The 18,556-nt window shown below is 35.6% G+C and overlaps 1 protein-coding gene and 1 long non-coding RNA gene across 23 annotated transcripts in view; one reads left to right on the top strand and one right to left on the bottom strand.

The window, feature by feature from the left end:
• The window catches only part of ADGRL3 (adhesion G protein-coupled receptor L3), a 755,368-nt gene that overhangs the window by 716,913 nt on the left and 19,899 nt on the right, over positions 1-18,556 (bottom strand). The window lies entirely within an intron of this gene.
• Positions 422-17,993, top strand: LOC118499601. Its single transcript, XR_004902102.1, has 3 exons — positions 422-1,074; positions 4,407-4,414; positions 17,981-17,993. It is a non-coding gene; the product is annotated as an uncharacterized LOC118499601 (long non-coding RNA).

Genomic DNA, 18,556 nt, shown 5'->3' with positions numbered 1-18,556 from the left:
TCCTGATGTAATGTGCCCAGAAAAGCAAAAAAAAAAAGCCTGTTGGCCTGGGCCCTCTCTTTCACTTAGAGAGCAGCCGTTCCATCCCTTTTTCTCCATAGAACTTCTGTAGTCCATGTGAATTTGTTTGTTACAGCCACAACACATGGACCCCGCAGGACGGAGTCCATATCAGGTAAGAGAGGTGAACAAGGCATTAACTGTTCAGATATATCCTGAGAGTCCAAATATGCCACATACTCTAGCAAATTCAATAATTTTTAAATTTACATATTTTATGAATTATAAAAAATAATTTACTAAAATTTCAGTGAAAAATAGACAAGGATGGAAGAGAGGTTATTCCCAATTCAAACTACATATTCTGTTTATAAATAACTTACACATTTTCTAAAAATCAAATATAGAAAGCACATTTTAAAAAAGTCCATCATAATATTCATCCAAAAAATAAGAAAAGTAACCTCCTTCAAAAGCATTTCCAAGCCACTTATAGATTAATTTGGCCAAAACAGGTACTGATGAAAGTAGTTTCAATATACTGATGCCTAATCCAAGAATCTACATGGCATCCAATTTCCTGACAAAGTAAAAAAGCCTACGCCTGTCATTCAAGGTCTTCTGGAATGTATCTTGGCCTACATATTCTCTTCCAAAACATTTACAATTGACAAAACACTGATAAAAGCTACCATAAATGTCATAAATAAGCCTATCTCATTATTCATCTCATCTCTAAGTTATTTCTATCTTTTAAAGCCATATGTACAAGCTACATGTACTCAATCAGGTGATTTATCAGTTATTCCCAGAACTTTTCAAATATTTATACTCACTATTAATATCACCATATGTTTTATACCAGCATGTGTATAAAGATATATTTTATCTAAAAACAAGAATTACAGAACATAATTAGTGTGATTTAAATGAAATAATGGATAACGGCAAATGCTCAATAAGAATTATGTTACACATAGATATAATATCCAAAAATAGTTATCATTAGTTTCAACAAAACTTTTATTAATTCACTATACAAATATTTATCAAGAATGTACTATGCAAAACATTGTAATGAACAAGATAAATTGAATTTATCTCATAAAACTGAAATTAAACAGGTAAGTAAATTCATGAACAGAAAATTACTTCTTTTGGCAAATATTAAGAAATGAGCACTTATAAGTAACCTGCTGGTAGCTCTTAAGTATATACCTACCAATATATCTTATACATGGCTCCATGTTTCCACTGAACTGCCCTAAAATGGCTAATATGAAGTTAGAAAACATAGAAGTACCACCTAAACAACTAAATTTTATCTCAGCACTAAAAGAGCTAGAAAAAAATTAAAATAAAGATCTTTACAGGTTTTATATATGGTCAAGTAAGCTTTACTTTATTTGAAAAAAAAAAAAACTAGACATTTCTTTATATTGAATTTGTGGAAGAGGAGGTCCTATTCAGAGATGGGAAGGCAAGGCAATCTTGAGGATATATTTATGTTAAGGGAATTAAGTTATCCTATAGGCTTTAATAAGAATACACCTTGCTAGGCTTATCTAAGCTAAAATAAATCCTTTTTCTACATTTTTTAAAATGTAGGTCATAAATGGATACTATTTAATATACATAGCAGATTTTTAAAGATAGTAATAGTTATCAGTTACTTACTGTACTCTGCGTGCTTTTGGAAAATATCAGTTTTAACCTTCACAATAATTCTATTATAATTTTAATGTTACAGAGAACACTGAGAACTAAACCATCAAATAATATGGTCTAGGAAGTGGCATGGTGGAGATCTGAATTTAGGCTTGCCTGAACCCAAACCCCAATTCTTAACTCCATTCTCCTGTCTCTCCTTGGGCCTCATAGATTTAACGCTGATTCTCATAACAGCTTTGGGAAGAGCGTTAGTGTTACTGAAATAAATACAATCTGAAAACTAAAACTTTGGATTTTTTCAGATAACTGCACATGTATGTATACACACATATGAATAAGAATGCCTACATATATCGAGAGAGAGCATGAACTGAAAACATTTTTCTCTTGTGTGAATCTTCAATTCGTTAAAATGCTTTTAGTGCCACAGGGATGAAGTATTTCAATAATTTTTAACCTCTTTTACAAAGCAGATCTGAAGAGCCAATGTAAAGAAGATGCTGTAGCTCTATTTGCTGCAGCACTTAGTTCGTGCTCTCTCAGTATAAGAACAAATGCTAATTACTGTTCAGCCTAATGCTAATCTCAGCATCTGCTAATTAAAAGATCACATCTTCTGCAAAGTCAGCATTACCATTCAAATGACAACATTAATCAGGATGAAAAATTCAAAATCAATCAGCGAAAAGGAAAAAGTTGTTGGCCTTCAGAGCAAACTCAGGAGAGCAAAAAAAGCCCATCCACATACATGCCTCAGCAACACAGTCAGGGTTACAAGCTATCCCCAGACTGTGTTTTCCTACTTTACCCTAACCATTCACTCACTACATAATATTTTTAGATGCAACAGCGCAGTATCATCTGGCTCCTAAAGAGACCTTGTTTTTTACATTTAATGCACTACAGATGTGATTACTGACCAGATTTTAAAAATAGATGTTGCAGAGTTTTCAAAAAACAAGTGCAACTTAGTGAGATATTTCCAGAATAGTAATAATTGCTGAAAAGTTCAGCTGCGTAAATTATTTTACAGATGTTTTTCTTTTTTAAAGCTAACCGATAGGTCTATTTTTAAAAAAAAATCTTTGTCAACATTCAGACTGGAGTTATACTTCAAGTCAAAGAAAAAACAACAGCAGGTTTCCCATTTTCATTCATACAGTTGTCACAGACAAAAAAACTCTTGAATTGTGTTAGCAGTGACCTCTTCCATCTTATTTCTTACACCACCCTGCGTCAGAGAGCAGAGACTAACCAGAACCCTCTCTGTGCATGAAACAACACGCATCTAGCTTAGCTCTATTAGCCAAAAGGATATTTAAATGGCCAACAGAGCCTCATCCTGTAAAACCAAAAATCATGACATACACATAGATAACAGGTGGCAACATACACATAACATTTTATGTAATGCTTTCAATGTCTTAAATTTGAAAAATTTACCATACATAAAATTTCTAGCAACCCAAATGATTATACATTTGAAAAATATGTGTAAGGATCCCTTACACATTTGAAAAATATAAGGATCCCTAATATTCTCAGTAATCTTATTGTTCGTGAATTAAAAGAAACAATTTAGGGAAAATAACCTTAAGTTATTAAGTTATTTTACTATTCAGCCACAACAATAAAGTAAAATAAAAAACTATAAACTCAGATAGGCTACAACTAAAAATGAGTAAATAAAGTTTCTTCTCATCTTGAAAACTAAATGAGCAAAAATCATGTGTAAATGCACATGGAGAGCACAAGATACTCATGTAGTGATATCTGAAATAGAAAGCCAAATTCATAGCCTTGTTTATCTAAAAAGAGTGGAAGAATGCAGGCTTGGACAGATTTACAATAATGATTTCATCAGGCAGGCAGGAGTTTTGATATATACTGCACTGAGGAAACTTAGCTCTAATTCACTGTATTGAGCTATGAAATAAATAGTACTTTTTCCAAAACAACTTCATGTGACCATCATAAGTCAAAAGAATTATTGCTAGAATTCACCATGTTTTCTTAAACTTAAGACAGACAACATGAACTCCTATTTCTTACAGTGGCCTCTAGTTACAAAGGCTAAAAATCACTAAAAATAGTTTGCTATTTTTATAGCATGTTGATGCATGCTCATAAAATTTATTTCATATATATCCAACTCCTAAACAGCTTCATAAGAATAACATTCATATGTAGTAAATATGTTTTCATATAATGCCAAGGAATAAACAAGAAGCGCTGTCAGGCCCTGGCTGGTGTGGTTCAGTGGTTAAGCACTGGCCTTTGAACCAAAGTGTCCCAGGTTCGATTCCCAGTCAGGGCACATGCATGGGTTGCAGGCCAAGTCCCCAGTAGGGAGCACACTAGAGGGAACCACACATCAATGTTTCTCTCCCTTTCTTTCTCCCTCCCTTCCTCTGTCCCTAAAAATAAATTTTAAAAATCTTTTTTTTTTTAAGAAAAAAAAAATGGAGAGCTTTAAATGGTATAAATTCTTATTTCCATGATGCATACAGCAGAAAAATGGTTGATGTGTTCACCAAAGAAGCTTCAAGGTGTGTCTGCATTGAACACATTCCAGAGAGAAGGATTCTCACATGCTTAAAAATACCGATGAAGGCTGCGTGTGTAGAAAAAAAAGTGATCTAAAGAGCAGACTCACTATTTATAAACCCACAGAGGTGAATATAGAGAAATAGAATGGCAACTTATTAATTTACAAAGAGATATAACCTTCACAGGGGCCACGGTACTAGAGGTCTCATCCATCAGTCTACTCTCTACCCTAAGGTAGAATTAAGGGAAAGTAAAATAAATAAGGAATCAGAACAAGATAAATTAATTGACTAAGGTATTTAAAGTATTTGGTAGTCAATATTTGATAGTCAAATCATCTATCTAACAAAAGTGATGGTCAGACCAAGGGGGGCAGAATTTATTTTCTATGTTTCAACAGTTAGCCAGTTCTTCTGAGTGATACAGCATTTCATTAGATCTAGAAATAATTCAACTCAAGTCCTAAAAAGCTTCAGGCCAGGAAGCAGTTCAGTCACTCTGAGATAGCTTTACACACCTATGCTTTTCTCATTCTGTGCTCATCTCTCTCTTTACAGAATTTTTATTTCCCTTCCTTGTGGCTTCTTTAAGCAACATATCGGTCCATAAGCTCTAACACATGGCACTATCATTCTGAACCATAAGCATTATATTAGTAAAGCTTTATACAATCAGTGACCTAGCCAGGAAAGATGTGGTTTAAAAAAATTAGCCAAATCAAAGGTTTAGACTGCAAATGAAGAACTACAGATCAAATAGTTCACCCCTTTTCAAGCTATCATAAATGCAGGGTAAGTAAAAGCATAATGCAGTTGAATTCTTTCCATACTAAGTGCAAACTCAGATCAGCAAGGCATGTTTGTGGAGTGAGGATCTGGAGGCTGAATGAACCTAACATTTACTGAGTGCCTATTACCACTAGGCATCTGCCTAGATACACAAGAACATATTCTCTAATTAATTCCTTACAGCCATAAGATAGTTACTGATCCGCCCACATGCAGAAGAGCAAAGTAGGGCTTTCCTTCCATCTCCTCTGGGAACTTTTGTTAGTCCTTCTTCTGCTTGCATTTGTACTTCTGACTTCTACAACAGAATCCCACTCCAGCCTCTCATGTCTTAAAAGTACAAGTTGAGCAATGCAGTGAACAAATAAAAACCAACACACACAGCTGTCTATAATTCTCCTTTGTACAGAGTCAAATTTTCTCTTTTCCTGCCCCAAAAATGGGGAAATAATTTATACTTGCTGTCTGTTCTTACCCTCATTCAATCCCCAAACCACTGCAATCATCTTTCGGTCAACACCACTTTTCACTAAAACTGCTCCAGAAAAGGTCACTAATTACATTTCATAGAGAACTTCTGACACTTTCTTTCTCTGCTTCCATTATTAAATTGAAGTGTTTCTCCTCCCTACTCTTTGACCATTTCTCTGTGTTTCCCTTTAATATTTTTTTATCCATCCATGTCAGAGTTCTTCGTGGATTTATCTTTGGCCATATTCTACACACACACTTTATGTCTCCTAGTAATTTAATCCATAACCTTGGCCTCTACCCCCACCCAAAGATGCCAAAGTCTATTTCTCTAGTCCAAATCCTTCCATTAGCTCCAGAACTCTGAATCCAGCCCATTGCCACATTTAAAGGAAAGAAAGCCCTTACTGAATGTTGTATCTTTCTCACCAATTATTTCATAGTTTTGCAAGACCATGAAATGACACAATCTTCTCTGTCCCTCAGTTATGCAATATGTAAATCAACCTTAACTTTTCCTTTACTGTCTACATATAATTTAATTATCAACTCCTGAATATTTTACTTCTTTAGAATTTTATACATCAGTACACTTCTCACCATTCCCATGCATACTTCCTGACTCAGTAGTTAACATCTTTCAAAGTGGCAACAGGCCTCCCATCCAGGACAAAAGCTCTCCATTCATACCATACACCTGCTAACTGCAAAAAAGCACAAGCTCTAATGGAGTGCCAAGGTCAAGGATCAGGCTCATACCTACCTCTCCAGCTTTAATTCTCAGAATTCCTCCTGATCCCTCCTAAGAAATTCACAGCAATACACACACATAAAATTCACTCAAAAGTGCATACTCTTTCTGCCACTCCACACAGCACAATATTCAGGTCAGTGTCAAACTGACCCAACACCTGATGTGGCCTTAGGAAACCAATTTCAACTTCTCTGTTGATTGATAAGACCCACAATGAATATTTTAAAACTGGAGTATGATTATTAAAGTTGCAGAATTCTCTTCCCAGTTAAGCATCAACAGATAGTTCTCACTTGGCCAATTCAGATGGGCCATACAACTCCCAAACCACAACATTCACCATAACAAGAATTCTGAACAAAGTGCAGTATTACAATATTATTCTCTGTCATAAATTAAGAGCTTTTCTATCAATAATCACCATTTTTAACAGATCTCACCCTTTACCACCAAGACTTCTGAATTAATGAGCACTTTTAGTTCACCATAATAATAAACCTCTACACTAACAATATGGTAGTAATGTTACTTAAGTTGGGAGTACAGAATATGCAGCTATGTGACTCAGAGTTATTAACAAATGGTTCTGACACTTGACATCTTCCAGTGTCAAGAAACAATTTAAATGTAGTGATGAACCCTTTCATTCACTCAGATATGATGTAAATATAATTTAAAATATATTCAGTAACTTTATACCGAATACACTTTAAAATATAATTAACATACTATAACACTAGTGAAAATTTAATTTTTCAAAATAGAAAATTTTTTCTTCCCAAATGACTGTTCTCACTGTGTCACTGAAGAGGATGCTAAAATTCTTAACCTAAGCAGGTCACATATCTATTATCCTCATTCTATCAGTAAAAGTTACCTATTAATAAATTAAAGTTTTCCCTAACAAATGCCCTTGAAATTCTATTTACCGATACAGCAGGGTTTATATCTATAACTATGAATTGTGTCGTGCCCAAAAGGTAGAGATAATGAGTAATAAATTTGCATTTCCACATTCATTTTCTAATTTCTGTGCAATTAAAAGTTGTATAGAAAGTTGAATTAAACCTCCTTATATCCTTCTTGTTTATCCTTCTTGTTTACCCTTGTCTAAGTGTGACCTCAGTGAAGCCTACCCTGACCTCCTCTTAAAAATGACAGTCTGGCTTCCATCCCCTCAACTGTCACTCCAGTTCCCTGTCCTGCTCTGCTACTGTTTTCTATAGCACTCTATACATTTCCCTTCTAGAAAAACATTCCAGGAGGACAGGATCTTTGTCTGTTGTTCATTTATGATCCCATGTAACCAAATCAATGCCTGGTTTTGAATAGGTACTTGAATATGTATTAGTTAAATGTTGAACACATATTTTAAAGTCACCTGTTTCGTGGTCACTGGTTAATAAGCACTGTAGAAATCTCTGACAAATGTGACCCTTGCAACCCTGGAACATTCCCATGGTCAGCACCACAGCAACCATCCTCAATATATCTTCTGGACTATTGTGTAAACCACCCCAGAACTCTCCTTAACCTCCTTCTCCGGGGTCCATGGGCTCCAATCTAAACAGCCTTCTGCCTGCCACAGGGGCTTCTCAGCTGAGCCAGGAGACACAATGTCTTTCGCATTCACTTCATTATTGCCATTTATTCCTTTGTGAGTATTCTAACACGTTATTTTAACCTTTCAACAACTTCAACTGCTTGATCTATAAAACAAAGTATTTGATTGGTAAATGTAATCTTTTGTCCAGCTCAAAAATTTTAGCATTATAGCCTGGACAGAACAGGCAACACATGTTGCAGTTAAAGAGGGGGAGAAAAAAAATATAAAAGTAGCATATAGTAAAAAGGGTAAGGGAGAACAATGGCCTTAAAAAAGAAAGAAGTCTGAAGCAGACGAAACTAAAGTAGAGAAGATAAAAGAGATTAATTTGAGAAAGAACTGTAAGAACTTAACCCACATGACTTCAACCACTCACAACTGCCTAAGTAGTTGGCACAATTCTAAGTAAAATATGTGCATGGAAGCACTTTAATAAAACCTAAGTTTAATATATTAATATGATTTTACAATTATTATTAGGGGATATTTACACCGTTATCTATGTATTCAAACAAACTAGAGAATGGCTTTTATCATAATGAATTTTAGTACTAATTATAGAATAAGTTTTAAATAAATAAGTACTAATTTAACTAAATGCATTTTAAAACAAATGTTTTAAAGGTCTATAATAAATACTCAAGCACATAATTCTGCAATGAAGTTCTATTATAGAATTCCTGAGGCATTATCTTTATCCACATTCAAGCTGGCTTGAAGGTGAAGTCATCTTGATTGGTTACAACCTTGAGTAAGTCATGGTGCTCATGACAGCTCCATAACATAGTATGGCTCTTGGGGCTATATTCTGGTGAGTGCCCTGGAGAAAGCTGAGGGCCTATTTCTAATATAACATTTTGAGTGTTTATCTGGAATAGTAACTAAGTATTGTATAGTACATTCTCTAAGTGCCAGGCACTGTACTAACCACTTTACACCTATTAAGTAATTGAATCCTTAAAATAGTCCTGTGAGGCAGGTGCTATTGTTAACCCAAATATAAAGATAAATAAACTTATTTTCCAAAGTGATATTACTAGTAATTGGTAGAACTGGAAATCAAACCTAAGCAAAAAGACTCCAGAATCAATATCCTATCTCTTTAAATCCAGATAAGAATAATATAGTGTGACATAATATATATAAAAAATACTTAATCTCTTAGTCCACAAAAAGCATTATTTCTGGGTGTTTCATATATATCATCACACTTAACCTTGACACCAATCCCAGGTAGGAGGTACCACCATTCTCTCCACTCTTTTCACGTTAGGAAACTGGGCTCTGGGAGTTTAAGTACCCGCACAAGGTCATGTCTCTATAATCTCCTCATCTATCTGTCTAGTGATGCTTCTCTCAAACAGTGTTCCCTTCACTCCTTTACTCTAAGTTACTGGTCTCATTCTGGCTCATTTGTAAGAGTATGGTATAGTTATACTTAACCTCCACAGTATTATACATTAATATTGACTCCCATCCAGATACTGTAAATTACAACATAGATTACATGAGACTATGGATACCTTTGATTAAATTACAATTTTCAGGTGCCAGGCAGTGGGCTGGACCCCGAGGATCAAAAGAAGAACACAGATACTATTTCTGGGAAATAAAACAAGTTGCTAGTGGTTACAAAAGCCCTGATAAGTGCTGTGGCTAGGGGAGTGCAGTTGCTAAGGAAACACATAGAAAGACAATGTTATGCAGATGTGGAGAGGCAGGTCTAACCTGAGACCTAAAGGATAAGCCTAAAATAGCCAGGTGAACTGGCAAAGATGAGGAATGAAAAAGTACAGTATTTCCAAAGAAAGAAAAGCATAAAGACCCACCACTGAGATTGTTTTTGTTTGTTTGTTTGCTTGCTTGTTTTCCGTTCCCAACAACCTCCATACATTACTTCTCCGTGTGAATCATTAGTAAGCTGTTGCCCTCTTCCTTCTTCAAACTCTCTCACCTGGAATCACAGGATGTCTTCCTACTTCAGTTTCTGCCCCACCCAATTGCCAGTGAAGAATGAGACTACAACAACAGCTTAAGTCCACCCACTGGACTCACATGGATTTAAGTTTTATTGCCACATATTTGGCTTCCCTGGGTCCAGCCCTGGGGACTGCTGTGACCATCTCATCACAGACATCCTCATTGTGTTGGGCCACTCCACACACTTCCGTTTCCCTCTTTGCACAGTGAACACCTATTGTGGACCGGGTGCCTGCATGAGACAAAAGCCTGGCTTTCCTGGGCCCACACCACCCTGCCTCGTTCTTATAAGCAATTTTCCCCCAAGAGGATGTGCTCTTTTAACTAAGACTAAAATCTTTGAAACTGATTTTCAAGTTTGATAAGCCTCAAGATATTATTAGGCATGCCAGGTTATAAACTTCTAATTAGTACACATAACTGTTTGGTTGACTAGATAAGTAAAGCTACACCACTATAAAACACGTATCACAGGTGGTTGGGATAAATGATAATAGCACTTTTTTGTAAATATAACATGCAAATAAAAGAAACACACTGAGAAAGAAGGTTTAAGCAAACTGGAAAAATCTCTCTCATTAAAATTTCTTAATAACTTAAGCTATTAATTCCACATTACAATTCATAAATAATAAAGAAAGACTACAACATTTAAAATATTTACAATATTTGAGAGTTCTACTAAGTAGTGTTTCATTGTAATCAGACAGCGACTATCCTTAATGATCTAAAAGAATTCAACTGCAATATAGTAACAATAATAACATGACAACAAGATGTTGGTTGCTCATTACTCATCCCCCTTTACCTAAGTAACAATCTTAACTATGTTCAGGGTAGAAATGTGCCTATTTGAAAATTGCCTTCTTCCCCAGATACCTTGGTAATTAGGGGCGGTCCTAGGAAAATGTTTCCAACAAGTTAGTTCTCTTCCTTCACGTGGCTAATAAGAAGGTCTGGAATATGAGGGGCTGAGAGTGAGGTGTCCACATTGTAACCAGGAGGACACATAGGATAGAAGGGTGACACAAGGCTCAGGGACCAGAAAGCAAACAGAGCTCCCAATGTTACTGCCATCATGAACCTGCGACGCTAGTCTTGGCCTCCTCACCTCAGGGCTTATTATTGCATGAAAAAAGTAAAGCTCCATTTGGTTAAATTTCTTTACGTCTATTTGCATGCATTATCTCTTCTGAATTTTTACTTTGTTGGATTTAGCAATATTCTTATCCTGTAGGAGACTAATAAAATAATAATGCCTCTACGGTAGCACTTCTACTACTGTGGTAGAAAAGGGAAATTTTATTAAAGTCACTGTTATTTTATGCCTTTGTGTTGTCTTATTGCCATTATCACTCCTAATTTACTCCCATCTCTCTGCCTCTCCTACTACCCCTGAACACTGGTGTGACTGCCTGGTGAGCCGCCCTGGCTGGACCGTGCTTTGACAATCTCTAAATTCATTCAAAAGTGAATTAAAAAATATTTAGTTTCCTTTTTTTTTGTTTAAAAGGAAACTAAACACATATCAAAATTAAGTACAGTAGAACCCTGGTTCTTGAACTTAATTTGTTCTGGAAGGCTGTTCAAGAACCAAATTGTTTGAGAACCAGAGTATTGAGAACCAAGAAGTATTTTACTTAAAATTCAAATGTCATATGAGTTTTAATACTGTAACTTCTAATTACCCAGCAATGATGACTCTGCTCATTTATCCTCAATAATATTTCAAAATATTATTATATGGACATGGCTATTTAAAATTCCAAAATTGAGGTCTTCCTTAAAAAATTATAAAAATGATTATTGTCTTTTTTTGAAGACAAAACACTGTTCCAAGTGCTTTACGTATATTATCTCATTAGTCTAAACACTATTGATGGAAGTACTATTTAGTGTCCCCAGTTTTCAAAGGACTCAGTTACATGGCAACATCACACATGTTATATTTGCTACAGCCAAAACATACACTCAGGGCATACTAACTTCCAGACATCAGTAACCCTCATGGTTAGAAACATTTAACTATCTGACATAAAAATAAGTTTTAAAAGTATACTGAAGAATTCTATTGATAAAGTCATTTGATGTTAGCCTGACTTTAGTTACCCTTTTACAAAATTCAAATTGCTACATATATGGTTAAAAGAAAAAATTAACTGGAAAAAAAGCAGTATTTCCAGTGTTAATCTGAAGATCAAGAAGTATTTTACTTAAAATTCAAATCTAAAAAATCCTTGATAGCCAAAAAATTCAAGGTTTCTCAAAATAACATTATGAAGCTTGTAATATCTAGACAGGGCTACCGAAATAATTCTTTTCATTGTCTTATTAATAACTATTTGAAAGCTGTACAGCAAAAATTTCCTATCTATAAAACTCACTTGGCATAGGCCATTTTATAATTGCTCACTATTCATAAACGGATAAACCAGGCTCTGACCAGTGCATAAGCAAAGACCCAAGCACACGAAATGCTTAGCATACTGGGCCAACAGCTGGTAGGTTAGTATCACTGGGTAGGAGCGGGAATGTACAGGAAATCATTTCAAAATGGCCAGGGCCTGGGCCTACAGGCTAGAAGATGAGAGAGGAGGCCTCCACACCACCATCTCCTCGAGTCAACAGGTGCTGTGCGTGTCCCTGCGCCCCATACCACACTCAGCTACAGCAGGTAAAGATGAATAGGAAACAAACCTTCCCTCAATGAACTCGCCATCCATTAACTGCTGTTGACAAAATAAGAAGGATTTAATTTATGCTGCAGCATACAATCAGGCACAGAGACAAATGTCCCCACAAAACAGGTTGTTAAACACGTTAAGGACGAAGGAAGACCTTTTAAAAATGATCCAAATTTTCATCAGTCAGGGTTTACTATGCATAAAGTTCCTTTCAGTCCTGTTTATTTATGGAAAATTTACATTTTACCACTTTTTTGTTTTCTACTGTAACAGTGGTTACGATGATTAAGAAAACTAATGAAGTATATAACTTTTATAGTCTTACAGATCTGAAAAACAAACTAGAATGTTAAACTTGATTCTATATCCACAACCACTTGGAAATACTGAATGTATCATGCCATGAAAAAGATCATTTCATGGGAATACAAGCAAAATGTTAATATCGGCAATATTTAAACATTTCCTAAAATAGTAATAACATTCCTTTTCTCATATGCTATCACCCAAATATGTAGTTCGGGATAAGACTAAAAGAATACCATTCTCATAGCATCATGTATTAAAAGAGGCTTGTTGAAGTTTGGTCATTACTATTTTAACAAAATAAATAATGCCCCAAAATTGTCAGTCTCACATTGCTCCAACTGTATGTCACTCCACATTTTTAAAAATCTCTAGACATTAATGGGAAACAGTCAAAGTTTGAACAAAATTTGCAATTCAGTATTAGTTAATGGTGTTGAATCAATATTAATTTTCAGATTTTGATCACTGAATTATAGTTATTATTAGTCGGTTCAGGCTGCTATGTCAAAATGCCAGATACAGATAGCTTATAAACAATAGAAATGTATTTCCCACAGCTGTGGAGGCTGCAAGTCCAAGATCATGGTGACACAGATTCGATGTTTGATGGCACTTTCTGGTTCATGGCCTGCCTGTCTTTTCTGTGCCCTTGCGAAACAGAGGGGAAGAGCCCTGTGGACTCTCACTCAAAAGAGCACAATCATACGAGGGCTCCACCCTCAAGATCTAAATACATCCCGAAGGCCTCACCTTCTCATACCAACACAAAGGGCTTTAGGATTTTAACATACGAGTTTTGGGGAGACACAGCAGTTATATAAATGATATAGGCAAAGCTGATAAAGGGATATATGGAAACTCTTTTTACTATTTTTACTTTTCTCTATGTTGAATATCAATTTGAAATAACATGTTTAAAACAAAAAAAATACCTCAGTTCTTTTAACATAAAATTTTAGAGTGCTAAGCAGTCCAGATGTCACAGAACATCAAATGATGACCATTTCAAATGTTCAAAGCTTTGGAATACCAGCATATCACAACTTCTACTCACTGTGTTTAACAATTAGGGCTTATTAACCTTTGATTTTTGACAAAAGAGTGGTTTTACAAAGATAGATCCATGAATAAAAAATTAAAATCTACATTTGAACTTGAGAAGAGAAACATTGTATTTCATTAGTTATAAAATTCCAAAGCACAGCTCAGTCAAGGAAAGAATTAAAAATGGATCATTCTTTTCCATTATGACTATAATGTAATTCTGAGAGATAAGAAACACTTTATGGGAAAATGTGTTGCCATAATAAAAGGAAAAAATTCCCCAGGCCATCTTATGTGGACACCTTTGCGAAGGGTAATCTTTGTTCAGGCACCATGCATTTGGGAAGCATGTATCATGGCCTGGGCACTGGGATCCATGCTGAGCTCCAGGAAAAAAAAATTTATCAAAATGTTTTATGATCATTAAGATAAATAACTTACTCCTAAAATACAGATTATTAAAATAATATAGTTCTAAATATCTAAAGGAGGTCAAATATAATTTCTCAGTGGGATATCTTTTCCATTTCTCCGTCATTGAGAGTCCAAATACCTCAATTCATGAAGATAATGAAGTTCCATTTCCATATGCTTTTATTTATTCTAGGGATAGTAGAGAAGAGTTGGATTTTGTAGTTTTTGGTTTTTCTATCAGTTTTTTTTTTTAATCTCCAACTAACTCCTAAGTGTCTCCAGAGTGGGGTGAAATTACAGTTTCATGCCACATTCCCACTAAGCCGCCCCTCAAGTAGTCTGCTGGCAATTTGAAGTAGAAGCAGGAAACCTCTTAGGGTTTTCAGCTCCTCCATGTTCCCATGCAATAAGGCCAATAAACAAAGGTCAATTATATTCTGTTTATATATAAAAGGTTATTCACCTCAGCAGTGTTACATGTATTTCACCTAAGGCTAAGAATCTGAAAGAATCTCATGAAATGAATGTTCTGCTATACACTCATGAAATCTCAGTGCTGCTATTAAGGACCTTAAAGTTAAAATAATCACACACGCATAGAAAAACAGATTTCTGACATTATGGAAAGTAAAAAATTATTATTGTCTCTAACACTTAAAAATGAAATGATTTATTTGCTCTTACAAGTTTGAAAGACTGTCTAGTTATAGCTAAAATAAAACTGGTGTTTCCTTTTAAAGAAGTAGTCATTAATCTCAGCCAAGTTGATAACTATGGATTCTGAGACAATCCTCACCAAGCTAGGAGGAATGGCTATACTAATGTCTGATGGGAACAGTGATAACTGTAATTGGGTTTAGAAATGTTAATGTGTATGCTAATATTTAAACTGAAAAGAACAATAGAAAACTAAATGTAAGCTTGGCAAAAGTGACTCACCCCTAACCCAACAAGAGCCTTCATAAATTCTAGTTGGTAATTCTTCCACAGACAAGGACTGGGGGTGAGAGGAGCATTCTGAGAGGCTGTTGTGAAAAAATAAGAACTTGAGAGCTCTTAGAAAAATAATTCAGAGAACAAGAATTTTAAAAAGCAATGATGGAAAAGATATTAAAGGGAGAGCAGGGATATAGTCACTGGATGTTCACTCTGCCCATGGGCCAGGAAAGAAAATAGAGAACCAAATCCAAAGACCTGATGCTTTAGGATTGTCACTGAAAGAACAATTTTGACTAGTGGCCTGGCCTCTCTAGGAATGAAGTAAGCTTAGCTCTGGATTAAACTTGATGTCACTAAAGAGCAGAAGGAAGTAAAAACAGAGAAGACTATTAAACAAATGTCTGTTAATATACAGTAATCTATATTTTGCTAATTTGAATAACACTGTGGCATTTGTAAATATCTGCACACATAAACTATCTTGACTAGGTTATTGGGACTGATTTTCACACATCCTGAAAAATGAATCATATTACTTGATAGTTAAATGATATTGTGTTTATGCCCCTCAGACAGAACTGAGGATGAAGAGGATCAGGTGGGAAGAATAATATCTGTATCAGTATAGAGATAAGAAGGGGAGAAATGAAAAGGCCATGCACTGCCTCAGTAGCTACCACAAGAAAGTGGGTTTGGTAGGAAACTAGTCCACAGTAGCATCCTGTGGACTTTTCCTGTGGAAAATGTCAGGTCATAACCTGTTATCAAAAGAATGGGCCTGTTCCCATCCCTGGGACCACTGGGTTGCCCTTCCACTCAGCTATGCTGAAAGCACCAGAGTGCAAATTGCTAAATCCCAGGCATGAATTACAACCTAGGGGTGAAATGATAAAACCGATTTTTTCTCCTCCTTTTGCCAAGGGATAAAATACAAAGCAGATCTGGAGAACAGAGTGAAGGGAGCGTGAAAGACAGGCACTTTGCCCTTCTCCATTCCCCGTGATGTTTGGGGGCTCACGCAGGCAGGGGTGGCTGGCTTTACATTTACAAGCTGGAGTTTAATGAACAGGACTGTTCCCTTTTTGTATACAGACTGTTTCAAGCTCCACTGACCTTACAGAGGCATCAGAAATGGTTAAGTCACTATCTAGTTGGAGTGCTTGCAGAGCCTGGGAGTCCACCATCCCCACTCAGGGACCCTGTCAAGGATTCCTAACTGACTCTGAGCCTAGGCTGGCACAGAAGTTGGCCAGGCTGCTGATCCTGGACCAGGTCTGTAGAGGTCCAGGCAGTGTCCTCAAGTGAGCACTTGTGTGTTCATTTCTGCACCCGAAAGTGACCACTATGAGTTTCTAACCTCTACCCATGCATTTTAAACACCACCATTCCCTAGGTATACATTTTTTTTTCTGTCCTTAAGAAACGTAATGTTTATAACACAGCTTTTCTTTATTTCCTCCAGAGAAAATCTGAAAGACCCAGTCCATTTTACTTTCTATTTTCTCCTTCAGTTAAAAAAAGCTCAAATATATGATGTTTTTATATAAGTAAGAAGAAATAAATCTGTAAAAATTGTAATAAGTTTTAAAAGACCAAAAGTAGTTTCCACATACATGTAGCCTACATTTTAATGCCACTAAAGACCCAAACAAAGGCATACAAACTTTAGATATTTATGTCTACCCCAAAAATTATAACAGTCAAAAATAAATTCATTTAAAGTTTCCTGAAAGCAAGAATAATAATGAAAGTAGTTTATTAGATATGAAATTCTCATCAATCTGACTTTGAGACCTACTCATGTATTCACAAAAGTTAACTCTGGAAAAAAATAAAGTACAATTTTTAAAAATTATCTCAAAAATAAGTTTTATTTACCAATATAGAAATTTTATGAGTAACAATTAAGCAATGCATCAAGTAAGCAATGCATCAAGCAATTAAAATGAAAGGTTAACTCATGTAAAGACACTTACCTAGCACTTCGTGAACTCGCATTTCCAAACACAACATTGGGTCACTTTCACAAATCACTCATTTACAGTCTGCGATCTGTCAGCACTTTGCCCTTGGAAGTGGATCACTTTCTTTCTAAAATGTTTCTTCACAAGGCATAGGGAGGCAGAAAGAAACTAAACAATGTAAGAATGACAAAGTAACTCGAAACAACCTACCTCTTCTGCACAGGTAATCACTAAGTCACAAACACTAAGACACACACCCTCAACACTAAGGAAAAAAAAACCTCAAATACATGTTGTTACCCCATAGTGTGTGGGCAAGACACCCACGACGCTGACATACAAATCTCCCACACAAGTGTGCATTTGACTGATGTCACTGCTTGCCAGTCTGGTTCTACACCTACATTCAAAACCACTGTGTTCCAGGAGAAGCTAGGAGTATTGTTTTATTTTTAATTCATTGGGTCACTGAAGCAAGAAGGTCAATGAGGAACCCATAAAAGGATAATTCTGCATCACTCTTTCCTCATTGTTCGTATTGTAGGCCATATTCATAAAGGAAGAGAGAGCCAATCAACTATGCTTTCTGCTCTTTCCTCAAAATGCCACAGTAAAAATAAGAGATAAAACTATATCTATGATTTCCACCTCTTCCTTGTTATTCTACTTCCTCTCCATAAACAATTTTGTGAAATGTTTCCAACTAATTTTCTATCCACCAATTGAAAAGAACCCTTTCAATACTTGCTTTCTGAAGAGGACATGACAAAACCTGACACGTGAGTCCTGAAGAATTACTCTTACAGATGGGAGTAAAATTTCGACTTCAATCTCTATTTCTCATAGTACCTTAATAAATACACAAGGCAAACAGCCACATAAACTGGAACAATCAATTAGCTCTGGTAATTATTACAGCTTATAGTGGTTTTCTGCTGTGCTAACAATTTTCCCTACAAGCTTTCCAAACTCTATACAAATCAACAATTATACCAAAATATCAAACACCTCGCAATAGTCCCTTGTATATAACAATACTGGAGGCCCCTATGACAGAATATAAATGTAAATTCAAAACTCTTATTAGTATCAAAAGTGAAATTGTTAATACTCTATTAACCAAAATTACTTACTTTATGGTCTGAGTTTTCCTTTCTACCTCTCTTACCTGCACAGTCAGAAGACTAGAATACGTAAACTCATTCATTACCAGTTTGGTCCCTGTACCTATCAGGCTTTCCTGCCATTCTTCTCACTGGCATTTCTAATGGAGCTTGAAATTAACATTTTTTGGCCTTATGCCTTATTTTATTTTGTTTTCTTAGTCTGGGTTTTGTTTTCCTTTAATGTTTTACCTTTTGCACATTTATCTAACAAGTAAG

The sequence above is a fragment of the Phyllostomus discolor genome, chromosome 1, assembly GCF_004126475.2.
Source record: "Phyllostomus discolor isolate MPI-MPIP mPhyDis1 chromosome 1, mPhyDis1.pri.v3, whole genome shotgun sequence".
In the NCBI taxonomy this organism is placed as follows: Eukaryota; Metazoa; Chordata; class Mammalia; order Chiroptera; family Phyllostomidae; genus Phyllostomus; species Phyllostomus discolor.
This window is presented reverse-complemented; position numbering and strand designations above follow the sequence as displayed.